This window comes from Sinohyriopsis cumingii, chromosome 4 (assembly GCF_028554795.1).
Source record: "Sinohyriopsis cumingii isolate HCF-2022 chromosome 4, ASM2855479v2, whole genome shotgun sequence".
NCBI classification, from domain to species: Eukaryota; Metazoa; Mollusca; class Bivalvia; order Unionida; family Unionidae; genus Sinohyriopsis; species Sinohyriopsis cumingii.
In genome coordinates, this window is record NC_142964.1 from 10,615,857 (window position 1) to 10,630,177 (window position 14,321).

Consider the following 14,321-nt stretch of genomic DNA (forward strand, 5'->3'; position numbering starts at 1 on the left):
AATAATTAATCTTTTACGATCCAAATAATTTGAACAAAAATTAAATTGTAACTCCAACTGACACAACATACACTTTCCAGTGTAAAGAAAAAGCCCAGACTGACGAAATATCTTTATAAACAAAGACTGTACAATAACATGAAACGCAAAACAGATTCCCTGATGAGGGTCAAATTTCTTGAATCTTCGATAAGTATTTACGTCTTAAAGCACGTATTCCCTGTATGAACTTGACAAAAACCAATCATTTTACTCTAAGAATAGGACGAAAATAATAAGTTGTGTACTTGTCTCAGTGATTTCTGAAATCAAGGTCGGGAACTAGGTCAGCTTTAGGTGTTTACAACTGAAGAGTCAAGGTGAAACTATTTTCTAAAACAATATCAAGTACCTAGTAAACAAAACTACATTCGTTTGACATGTAATGACGTTAAAAATAAAATAAATTTAAAACTTACAAACAATTAAGTTAAATCAAATATAAATTAAATGAAATATGCGTAACAATACTCCCTGTTAAATACTAAAATATTTGAAATATCATTCTTCCCAATTCTGTGTTTGCAAAATTGGTAAGTCTGGAGTTGATGTTTACTGAGGCTCAGAAAAATAAGAAAATACCAAGGGTCTCTATTTTATTATCTTTTCCGGTTTGCATATTTGAAACCGATATATTGGATTCTTGAATTGAATTTGGTGTCAATTTCATATTGCCATGCGGTGATTTATATCGTTTGACAATTTAATGAATATAACTTTTGGATATATTTGCTGGTAAGGCAGAGGTCAAGTCAAATATTAATCCACCTCCGTAGCAGCAACCAAACAAGAATCGCATATGAATAATTCGTCGGACTTGACAAGACACTGGCTGATGAAATTAGAGAACACTAATGTAAAAGGGCGGAATACCAGTTTCAATCAATATAAGTAAATGAATACAAACCAATATACGAAACGGAAGAAAACTGAAGACGGTATTAAGACAAGCTGCTTATCGATATTTAATAAGGCTCGATGACACGAAAGCATCATAGCCGGTTTAGAAAGTCTTCTACGTTATTGAAAAGTGTTTTATTGACTCCAACAAAACACTGAGTGACTGAACATGACAGGACCAAGCAATGTTTCATATATAGTGGGAAATATTACATTAGTTGTATGTATGCCCATATTATATGTGTTAATTTTTATGATTATAGAATGTGTTACAAACAGCAGAAAGGAACGAAAACAGTAAAGTTTTGTAAAATTCACCAGTTAATTTATTTATCTAGAAGACAAAGTGTGAAGGTAAAAGAACTTAAGGTATTGCGAATTTAATCCCAAATAATCATAAAATTATTAACGCAAGTCCTAATGAGAGAAGTCTGAAAAACTTTATTGGTATTCCAAAAAACCTTCAACACTGAAGGTACAGATGGGCCTGTATTGACCTGTAAAGTGGAGATGTGCCTACAGTCTTTTGTTGAAGGTTTCCTTGTTTGAATTCACAATAAGTCTCAGGGAATGCCTCTTTCCAAGAATATTATAAAAAGTACTATGAATTTCTATGGAACAATAATTGGAATTCAATAAATTAAATCAAACACTGAACACAATATTGATCCTGTTTCAGGATCTTACAGCACGAATACATAATTCTTCTAGTGAATAAGATTTTATTTCTCCTCCATCTGACCTGGGCCAAAGTTAGCAGTTTCTTAATAAATTATTATTGCAAATTTCATTCTAGAAGATTTCAAATGTCTACAATATAAAATCTGTTAGTAAAATTATAGTATAGAATGTAGAAAGCACAATAACCTTGACTCGTACCAAGAAAAATATGTTTACTTCTTGATAACGATCTTATTATTAAACCCATACTCATAGAGAAAATAGTAGATAGTTGCTTACAGAATAAAGGATTTTGGTCAGGTACACAATAAACTTGATTCAGGACAAGGCCGTTCTACAACACACACTTTTACATAACCAGGAAGATCTAGTTCCTGATTTGCTGACTGTTAAAGTACTTGGCCTTGTTAACAAGCTTGGTTTATCTAGGATGAATTAGATTAATTGCCCGTCCTAGGACGGAAATAAAGTATAATTTAAAAAAAAAGATTGAGATGAGCGAGTTTAAAAGAAAGTTTGAACAAAAAATTCAAAAATGTACATGAAATGATTTTGGATGCCGCAGCGAGCCTTGAACTAGCTACAGTTTGTTTGGCAGCCACAGAGAGAAATCCTCATCATCCGTTTCTGTTATTATTTCTTAGTATATATATATATATATATATATATATATATATATATATATATATATATATATATATATATATATATATATATATATATATATATATATATATATATATATATATATATATATATATATATATGTGTGTGTGTGTGTGTGTGTGTGTGTGTATGTGTTCATATATATAAATGCATTAACATAAATTTTAGAGGAGTAAGATAGATGTGTTCATTTAAGAGGAATTTACCTATTTCAATTATTAAGTGGAATTACGATGTGCTCAGACTTTACGGATTTATCAGCTTTATTGGAATTACTGACAATTCATTTAAGGGCATTTTGGATTATATCAATGAGATACACCAATACTATTGGTACATCAGCACAATATCATGAACTTCATTCCGAAAACTACTAGAAATCAATGGATTACTCCATACTATCTGACTTATGATAGAACGTTTAGGATTATTTAGGATTTCATTCGCCATTTTTAATTTTTCACTTTGTATTTTTCGGAAATAAATTATATTTTGAATTTACAAAACGTATTGGATTTTGCTGTTTCTGTTGTTTAGTTTAAGACCATGGAATATCTAATTAGTAAATACCTCTTGCCGTTGTATTTGCACTAGCTCTGAAAATGTGTTATGTATAGAAAGACTCAGAGATTATACGTACATTCAATACAATAGCTCTTGATGGAAAAAGAGGCATGATAAACCAATATTATTAAGAGAGTCATTGTAACTGTTTGTTAGCTGACTTTATGTAAACAACCTTATTTCGTGCAGTAGGAATAATTTTCTATATGTATTCTGCCTGCAAAGCAAAACGTTTATAACACATTGCATCCAATATCGAGATCAAACATCGAATATGTATGTATATATATATATATATATATATATATATATATATATATATATATATATATATATATATATATATATATATATATATCATGTAGCACGAACTTTTAATATTACATTTTACACTCAGATCATAGTAAAAGCGATGGCACAGTCAACAACTGTATACCATGTACGCTTTAAATAACTTGCATAATCAAGGTGGAATTGGATTGGATCCAGTATTGACAACTGAAGGGATATATCCTGGATGGATCTTATTGGCTTACGGTGTTACACATTTAATCTGAGAGTTTTACTGGTCCAAGCACAATGGTACTTTCGACATTTTATTATATGCAAGTTATTCTTCGCTAATATTCGTACATTCTAATATAAAATGAGTTTCAGTATTTCATGTCGGTTATCTTCACCATAAGATTTCACCCCCACCCCCACCCCACCTCCCTCTCGCAACACAGATTTTTGTTTGTGCTTAAAGAAATTACGTATTAATTCCTGCTCATATCCCTCCTTTGAAGCAAGTGCAAATATTTTTTCAGGGTCCGAGTGTTAATATAGAATTCTTGGAACAGAAACGAAAGATTCCTAAGGAAATATGTAATATGTCTGGAGCTGACGAATAATCGTTTTATAATATTATTGTTTTGGCAATGATTTCCCTGAGGTAACTTTAATTGAGTAGTGGGCGATTGAACGTAGATCTTTCACATAATTTCCTCGAATCTCTTGACGAAAGAATGGTTCATTTATGAGTCCATTAGCTGCAGTACTTCAGCTTTGAAACAACACGCCTTAAATTTTCCTCTAAGCAGATAAAAGGTTTGAAAGATTGCCTGGTGCTCTGTGTAGTATAACTCAGGCCGGTGCAATTTTACTAGCTTTATGTTTGAAACATAATTTGTAATCAAATTCCATAGCGAAACTTATATTAGAACACGTGCATGTTGATCGGATACTGTTAATTCAACAAAAATGCAGCGAAAGCGTAATTATTTCAAGCCTGATTTAACATCCCAATAAATGTAAAGCTATGTTGAAATGTGCTTTCTGTGTAGATTATAATATGTTTCCTCTGTCTGAGTTACAATTTCAATTATTAATTTAAATTTCACCTATAGAACAGTTCTAGAGGCATGCCGATTTAAATCTTTAAAAAAGTAACGAAACATGTTTCTTTCTATTCCAGAAAATGGAGTGTATCACGAGAGAGATACAACTGTTGTATCCACATACTTTTGAAAAATCAGTTGCTCGTTTTTCAATTACCGACTTGTGCAGATAATAATGCGGGTCGCTTTACTTGGCTTTCTGAAAGAAGTGTAGTTTTTGGAAAGACAAACATTCACATCATACACATATATTCGTACACAAATATAATTTTTGCAATCATGAGTGGTGTTTCTATTTCGAGAAATCTGGATGGCCATGAAAAGGGCAGTTAGTATGACCTTGAGAAGGACCTTCTAAGGAAGAGGGTTAGTGACTCTACCGCCTAGGCCAATATGTGCATGTCCTACGTCTATTAGAAAGGTAGTCTACACCACAAGAATTAGAGGAAAATGGAGAAGCTAGAATGAGGCTGGTTAGCGTAACCTTTCTAATTCGGTTTCACTAAGATCAGATTTTTCTGGTGGATGCTGCTGCTACTGCTGTTGTTGCAATAACAGCCACTTCTGAACAAGTTCCACTGTTTCCACGGATTTACTGGTGTACCCATTGCTGCTATTAGAGTTGTTCTTCAAATTCTAATTACTTTTTCTCCTTCTTCTTTTCTCTTTTCTTCCTCCAAGACATCCTGGATGATTTATTTTGCTATCCGGTAATAAACTGAACTTCTTATTAAATGAAACTCTGGCGGGAAAATACAATAAAATGTACGCACTATCTGACCAAACACGCATCGGTGCACATGGCAATGTTTACGCAGCCACGTGATGACAGCAGAACGCCCACGGACGAGGATTGACTGATTGATTGATTGATTTATTGATTACTTGGATTTACGTCGCGTGCGCCCTAAAGGGCATGTGTGAGCGACGGGTTTACTCCCGCACAGCGGGATGCTAAATGTTCATGGGGGAAAGAATTAGTGCCACATCCCCCAGGCGTTTATGTGCTCAAGGAGCACTGCTAATTTAGCCGTCAGGTCGTAGGACTATATGTCCCTAACGACCAAAATGAAGGGGTTCATGAGTGGGAATGGGCCTAACACACTATTCGTGTTAACAAAGAGTTGATTTCAGTCCGTTATTGAATGCACTAGGTGTCAACCCAAGCAGTATGTAACGCCCGTTGCGATTGGTCGCAACGATTACGTTACATGGGGCACCTAGCTTTAGGCGGGTGGAAATTCTTCCACATCTCCGCCGTCATACGATGTCCGAGAGAGGCAAGAGGGCAAGGAACTCGGCAAGCCAGCCATGGATGTCGTGCATTCCCAAGAACGCCAGCCCGTACTTAGTCAAATTTAGTCTAGTTGTACTAATGGACAATAAAAATGCCAATAACGTGTTAGCCACCTGTGCAATTGGGTCAAATCAAAACAAGTTGTAAAATTTTCTTGCGTCCTAACAATCGTAAAAATTCTAGTACATAGTGTACGTTGTAGACGCCCTACAAATTTTTAATACCTAATATGTCTGAGCGACATATAAAAAGTTTGGTCACTGTTAGGTCATAAAAGGTTTGAATTTTGAAACGGAAGAGGATGACACTCAGCACTTAACTAGATATAAAAGGCCACAAAGGCCGATGTAAAAAGGAATGTGGTCAAGTCCGTTACACGCAACGTGCGAAAACAACAATCGCATACGTGTTTGGAACAGTGTAGGATTGTTCAAATATAAATCTCACTCTAACTCTCAGTCGTTTGTCGCAAGATTTGACATCTGTGCTTTCTGTGAAACTTGGTTCAAGTCAGAAGTCAATTTGACGGTGATCAGAATAATACTTTACTTTGAATAAAATTAGGAAGAAAACAAAGATGTTCTGCTGATACTCAGAAGGCGTGACTGTATTTGTGAATTAAAACTTAGTAGAAGAAAATATCGTGAAAAGAATTTCCTTTGAACTTGAGGACTGTGTCTGTCTCCACTTTAAAGGAGACCATTTAGATTTAAATAATGATTTGAGATTTTGTTTTGCATATTTATCACCACAAGCGTCTCTGATATATGCTTCGATTAACACTGATGAGAACGGGGTCGAATTATTTCAAAAATAGTTATGTTAAAGATAGTAACTTCCTATCCTAATGCTTTGATCTAACTGTTGGGGACCTCAGCAGTAGAACTGGTAACCTTAATGATTATTTTAGAAAATGATACTACTGAATTTTTATTAGAAAAACATGCTTTCTATGAACCAGATGAATTTGATATGGAAAGAAAATCGAAAGATTCTGTTGAAACGCATTAGGTATCCAACTGATATAAATATAACACACTCTATACATATCCTAAATGGTGGAATGCACAAGATCGAGACTGAAATTTCACATGTATCGCAAATGATGGGGCAAGAGTAGTTGACTGTATTATTGCTTTAACCGGTTCTTGTTAAATATTGCTCAGATTTCAAAATTGGCTCAAGGAAGGAATCTGTCCACTTCATATGTGAGTTTACTTTTCCACTTGCCAACAGCAGAAACATGCACATATGTTAGGAAAGGTATACTTGTCAAAAAATTGACAGGTACAGATGGAATTAAAAAAGACTAACAAATTTTGTTAATTCATTTCAACGTGAAATTTCGGAATTTCGATATAATTTTAATCATTCTTTATCCCGTGGGATTATACAAACTGTGCAATGCATCATTAGCATATATTTATACAACGGGTGGTATATCATTGATAGAGCGTACATACTATGCATATATTTTATTTATATCACATACAAATACACATATTTACCTTTTGAACGGAGTTAAGATATACTCCGGGCAACTGTGTATTGACCGAGTAAATGAACTCCTCACATCCCTGCGAGTATGTAAGCTACAAAATGTAGTTCTATGCTTTTTCTTGTTGCTTACAACCACATTTGCAGATTGATAAGCTGATTGTTTTCATTTTAAGTTTCTATTTTGTTCACATTGATTAAATCAATATAAGACACACTTATCATTAAAGCATGAAAGATTGTTTTTATGAAGAAAGTAGAGCACTACGAACACGTTAGCGTTTTGTACACACTGAACTCTTAGACATTAATGTGCTGGCGCAAGGAAATTAGCGTGGAATAGAAACTAAGCGAAATGACGAACCTACAGCAGGTAATTAAAATATTTTAATATATTTAGAGTTGATCTAAGTTATTATTCTGCTTTAATTAACATTAGTACTGATTATAAAATTCTCTCTCTCCTCATTTTTCTTTGGACGGGTTGACTTAATTTTATCATCATTCATAGGTCAAGAGTCATCGTCGTATGACAAGAACGAAAATCCACACCGCTCGTCTTTTCATGTAATTTCGCCCGTATCTTGATACGATGGTCGAGAGAGAGAGAGAGAGAGAGAGGCGCCGTTTGGACATTTTCATATTTAATTATTAATAATCGAGTTTCAGAACTCGATAATAGCTTTAAGAAACAACAAAAACAACGGCATAGCATTAAATACGTTACAGTATGTGTGCCTCGTTACCGACAAATTTAACTGTAGTGTCGACAGACTATTGCAAATATTGATATATGAACGCTGTAGATAGATCCCAAGGACAGTGTAAACATACACCTACGACGAACCATGTTCTTGTAGGTTACTTGGTGCAAGTTCAGTTGCAAGGTTTTCATCGAACCAAAATCTCTCACTCCATATTTCTGCGGATGTTGCCCATATGCATGACAGGGGAAGGGAAAGAAAAAACAAAGGATTGCGATGAAATTGTGTATCATGTTAAATTCATTAAGAAAACGGGGACTATTAATTCCTTTTATCGTCATTTTCTTATTAATGATTAATGAGTGGAAACTCATCATTAATGCAAAGGCCTGCAGCTTAAAGAATGGTATATATATATATATATATATATATATATATATATATATATATATATATATATATATATATATATATATATATATATATATATATATGTTAGAAAAGTTTAAAAATGTGATTCGCGTGAAAATAGAGACCTATATGTATAAAAGAAAAAGATATTAACATAGCCAGGGTCAACTGTCTCAAAGTTTTGGAAGCATATCACACAAGCGTACACGCGCAAAGCATGCAGTAACTGCAGAGTTTTCGTGTCATCAATAACATGAATACTTCATAATGTTACCATATCGAAGTGACTCAGCAATTAACAATAGTGTTGAATTTTGTGAGTGAAATCAAAAGTATTATTAAATTTTGTGACTGAAACCTCTTCATATTGTTGAAACTCCTCTTTCCGATGATGAAGTCCTCAAACGTATCCGAACCCTAAAACCAGGAAAGTCTGGCGGACCGGACACAATAACAGCTGAAATAATACCCCCCCCCCCCACGCCCACACGACTCCAAATATATGTCCTTTTTAATCAAATTATATAACGCAATTATTGACACCTGATACTCCCCTAAACCATGGAGCGAAAGCATTATCATCTTATTTTATAAAAGAGGCTCTTCAGATGACCCTAATAATTACAGTGAAGTCTCTCACTGGTATCTTGAATAAAACATTTTTTTATCAGTAGAAGCTCGGGCAGGATTCTAGAAAGGCTACTCAGCAATAGATAACATTTTCTCTCTTCTAACAATGGTTCAGAAATACTTGAGTAAAAGAAGTTTTCGTTTTTATTCTCTTGTTGTAGACTTTCCAAAGCTTTTGACAATGTTATTGGTGGAAAACTATTTGAAGTTCTAGACTCTATTTACAAACATCTTCGTTGATGTGTGCAAATGAAAGGGTAGTATACATTATTCTTCACCTGTACTATTGGCACCAGGCAAGGCTGAGTATGAAGCCCTCTTCTGTTCAATCTATTTATAAATGATTTAGTGTCAGACATCAGTCAAAATTGTCAAAATGACAACTTTATCACTCAATAAATATCTGACATTACTGGTCCCTTGTTTGCTAATGGCTTTGTAAACTGTGTTGATACAGTCGGTTCTTTACAACGGCAAATTAAGACATTTTGTGACAACAGTGGAATGTGTGTTAATTTAGATAAAAATAAAATTATTGTATTCAGAAACGGTGGATTTTTGGGGGTAACGAAAAGTGGTATTATAAGGGTAAACAAATCCAAACGGTATATGAGTATAACTCCATGGGATTTTAATACACCCGGAAAATAATATGAGCGAAAGCAAAGCAAGAAAAAATTGTTAAAGCTACGTTAAAACTCCAAATCACACACAGACACACACACACACACACACGCACGCATGCACGCGCGCGCGCTCGAGCGCAGAGCAGGAACTCGCAGTTCAAGCAAACAAGTCCCTACATACAGTGAACATTATTAAAAATAAGTTAGCACATTTTCCATGACAGAAAGTTTCCAACTCTTCGATGCTATGATCACACCTGTATTAACATATGACGCTGAAGACTAAATGTATGAATATTCACATATAGTTGGAAAGGTAAATGACAGGTTCTACACAAGGCCTCTAAACCTTCCGAGACATTTACACTTTTCCACGAGGAGAATGTGCAAGACTACATCTTTGTTTTAACTATCATTGTAAATGTATTATGTATTGGATTAGGGTGATCAGAATGTGTGATAACTGATCTCCAAGAAAATGCTACATTATGCTGAAAGAAATGGATGAGTTGGGTAAAGTTACACGAGTTTCGAAAGTTAAAGACATAATGAATCAGCTATCATTGGTTGATACTAGAGATTAGCAATATTTTTGTTGAATTTCAGACAATGTCTTAAAGGCAGTTTAATTCAGGATTGGAATTCAGCCGTCAATAAGCCACATAATACATATCACGATAGTAAATCTTATGATACTTCTTCTGTTCAGTTTTTATACAGCCAATAATTTTGCATAGTCATGTACAAAATGCGTTAAACAAACTCCGTTCCCTCCCCCCCCCCTTAATTTAGCTATAGAGGAAGGACGGCATAATACCCCCTCCCCAACCAACGTATTTACATATGTGATTAAGGAAAATAGAAGATGACTTTCACTTTATTTACTATGTCTTTTTAAGTGCTTTGTTTGCTGAAATATCAAGCCAAATGCTACATGAGTTGACTTATTGTATTTACATAATTTGCTGTGATTTGACTCACCCGTATGTACATTATGTACACATGTGCTGTGATTTTGCTCATAGTATGTACATATTTGCTATGCTTTGACTTATATGTACATAATTTGATGTGCTTTGACGCATATGTACATAATTTGCTGTGATTTGACTCGTATTTACATAATGATTTGACTCATCTTTACACAATTTGCTGTGACATGACTCATATTTGCATAATTTGCTGTGATATGATTAATGTTCACGTAAGTTGCTGTGATTTGACTCATAGTTACATGCTTTTAATCATGTTTAAATAGTTTGCTGTGATATGACTCATGTTTACATCATTTGCTGTCATATGATTCATGTTTACATAATTAGCTCTGATCTGACTCATGTTTACATAATTTGCTGTGATATGACTCATGTTTACCTAACTTGCTGTGTGCGTGTGATTTGGATTTTTAACGTAGCTTTAACAATTTTTCAGTCAAATCGCTACGATGTCTGCAGTGTGGCAGTTTATAGTGATGTCTAGCACTGGGGCATCATGCCGCAGACATGTAGCATTATGCCCCACCCAGTCACATTATCCTGACACCAGGCCGACCAGTCCTAACACTAACCTATTAATGCTGAGCGCCAAGCGATGCAGCTGTTAGTATCAGCTTTGTAAGCCTTTGGTATGACTCAGCCGGGGATCGAACCCACGACCTCTCGCATCCGAGGCGGACGCTCTAACCACTAGGCCACCGGAGCTGTAGCCTAACTTGCTGTGATATGACTCATGTTTACATAATTTGCTTTGCTTTGACTCATTTACATAATGCTTTGTCTCATGTTTACATAATTTGCTGTGATATGACTCATGTTTACACAATATGCTGTTCCGGTGGCCTATGCGGTCAGAGCGTCCGCCTTGGATGCGGGATTGAATCCCGGCCATGTCATACCAGAGACTTATAAAACTGGTACTAGCAGCTACCTAGCTTGGCACTCAGCACTGAGAGTTTTGTGTTGCGACTGGTCGGCCTGGTGGCAAGATAATGTGATGGGTGGGACATGATGCTACATGCCTGCGACATGATGCTCGTTTGCTAGGAATCACTATAAACTGACACACTTCATACATTGTAACAATACGACTAAAATTGTTAAAACTATGTTACAAAAGCAACACACACACATGCACTTGCAATGCCCTTCTTTTGTAGATCTCAGAAACAGATTCACCCCAACAATGTTTAGCAAAAGAACACGCATGTGAAGAAATATTCTATTCGCCGATGAAGTCAAAGAACCATGTAATAATATCTCAATTTGCACAATACGTCTTTTCAGCATTCCACAGAAAATATCAAATATACACGTAACTAAATTAATATTTTATTCTGTTTATTTTTCTAGACCTGTATGGAAGATAACAACTATGTATTTATATAATACTAGTTCTGTATACTGCTTTGTATGTCACAATCTCAGACATGAAGGAAAATACCCCTAACATATGGTAGGCGGTCATGGAGGAAACCATCCTTGAGGAAACCTCATTGACACGACACACAGAAATGAATAAAAACATAACTCTTATAAGCTTAAAAGAGAGAAAGAAAGTATATCCCCCACCCCGACCCCAAACCCCAACAAAAAAGCAAAGAAACAGATAAACAAAAAATTAGCCATCAAATAACAAAGAATTACTGTTTTGAAATCAACATTGTTAATAAACCACACTTAGTCCATCGGGAACAAAACAAAAACGATGGAGGATAAGGGCAGACAATACATTCACTCTCAAATTGAATATAAATACACACACAAATGTTGAAATGTGAATGGATTTACAAGGCTGACCACGTTGGTGAGAGATACCAATGATATTGCCATCGTTGAACATTATGATTCTGAGCAAAGAAAAGAAATACCAATAATAACCACTAAACCAAGATTTAAAAAAAATGTCTAGGGCAAGTGAAGTTGTGTCTAAGAAAGTTAGCAAGCGTTCTTAAAAAAATCCGCGCTTTCTTTGATGATGACAATACATAGAATCAACTTATTATCGTTGTATGGTGTATAACATCTGGATGTAGAGTATTACATTGCATATTTTCTGTCCCACCATACCAGAACTAATGACGAGTGTTTACAAAATCCACAGACATTTTCAGATCAGACTGCTTCTGTATTGTAACTTTCAAAACCATTTGCCTATGATGACTCATTTAACTCGAATTGGAGCATTATCAAGTAATTAACTAGAATAGTAGCATCACCAAACATTTAACTCGAATATTCACATCATCATTCTCAAGAAATGTAAAATCTCTCCCAGTACGGACTGGAGATACATATGTGGAGGAACAGATTTCTGATTGATAACGGTACTGATGAAAACCCAACCTTATATCATGGATTTGGGGATCCCAAATTATTGCTAGCATACACTAACCTGACAAAGATAAATACTGAACAAGGAGAAACCCAGATGAAATGACTTCCATGTTTGCACTTGTTGGTGAATGAACCTAATTCTTTCTCCAGGATAGAAAAATCATAGAAAACGATGGAATACTTCGTCTAAACCAGAGTAACATAATATGTGATCAATACTTTGGGTGCCCATGTGTAGAATAGAATAACTATCAGATAGTCCATTTCTACTGTCAAAGACACAACACACTAATTGTTTGAAAGGATGATTTTGAGTGTGCAATTATATTATTCGAAAGAAAATATGGTAATACGATTCCAGCAGTGTATAAATACTCCTAATATGAAGAAGATGGACTATGCCATTGTTGGTGATGGTATCGTTTCTCTTACCTAGTGATAAGGTTATGCAGCATAAGTTGGAATGCAATAACACGTTTCAAAAGTCATCCATTAAGTTCACTATGGAAATAGATAATGTAAAAAGGATTTAAAAACAAGTTCTGAAAGAACTCTGTAACAATTCTTCGACGACAAGCACCGAATCAGTCAGAATAATTATTATACATGTATGCTGCATCTACAACTGCAAGTAGGTATACATTATTTCTATCCGTATAACGGATCATGTGTTTGAATGACTTGCAACTATTTCCCTAGCAGCTCTTATTTTATATCTTTTGTACAACAGTGGAATATATTGGACATTTAGGACGTGTCTCCTTTGTTTGCTATTAAATATTCTTTCTCGTAAAGGAAGTCTTTACAACCTGTTGAAGCTTTTATAGTGCATAATGTTAGAAATGTTGGTCTTATATTTACTTTTTTCGTCGTAACATGCATGCATTTCATTATTTATACCCATACTAATCCTTCATGTGAAAGCATTAATAAAGTCTTTGATAATTCTTACATTTGTTAACTCTGACAAACTATCTCTCACTATCTTCCGTACTTTCAATTCGTCTGATACCAATCTCCTGAACAGAAGATTGAAATCCATCATCAGTTAAAATCTCTAATATAATTAGACCTTCGTTCTCAGCCATTTGATCTTTTGTTAGTACACCAGTACTTTAGAGAACTTCATGTTACCTATTTTAAGATCGTTTAGTCGTAACAAAGAAAGTAAGTAGCGCATATGCCTATCAGATGTTATCATCGTGACTGTAACGCATGTACTGGGTAAATCTTTGCCAACTGACAATCTAGACCTTTTACAAAATGAACTCAGGAATGATTACATTACATATAATGGAATCAGATATTTCACAGGACTCTTTTCATTTACGCGAGGAATAACTTTGTCACCTCAAACTGCTAGTTTGCTAATTCTTAAAACGTAAAATTAGGTGATATAGCGAATCTAATATATATATATATATATATATATATATATATATATATATATATATATATATATATATATATATATATATATATATATATATATATATATATATATGCATGGTATGAATCAATTAGTATCTAACATGGTATCATTACCTTCAGGCTTAGTACCATGGCTAGAATCCAATTAATTTTTAAAAATCTGA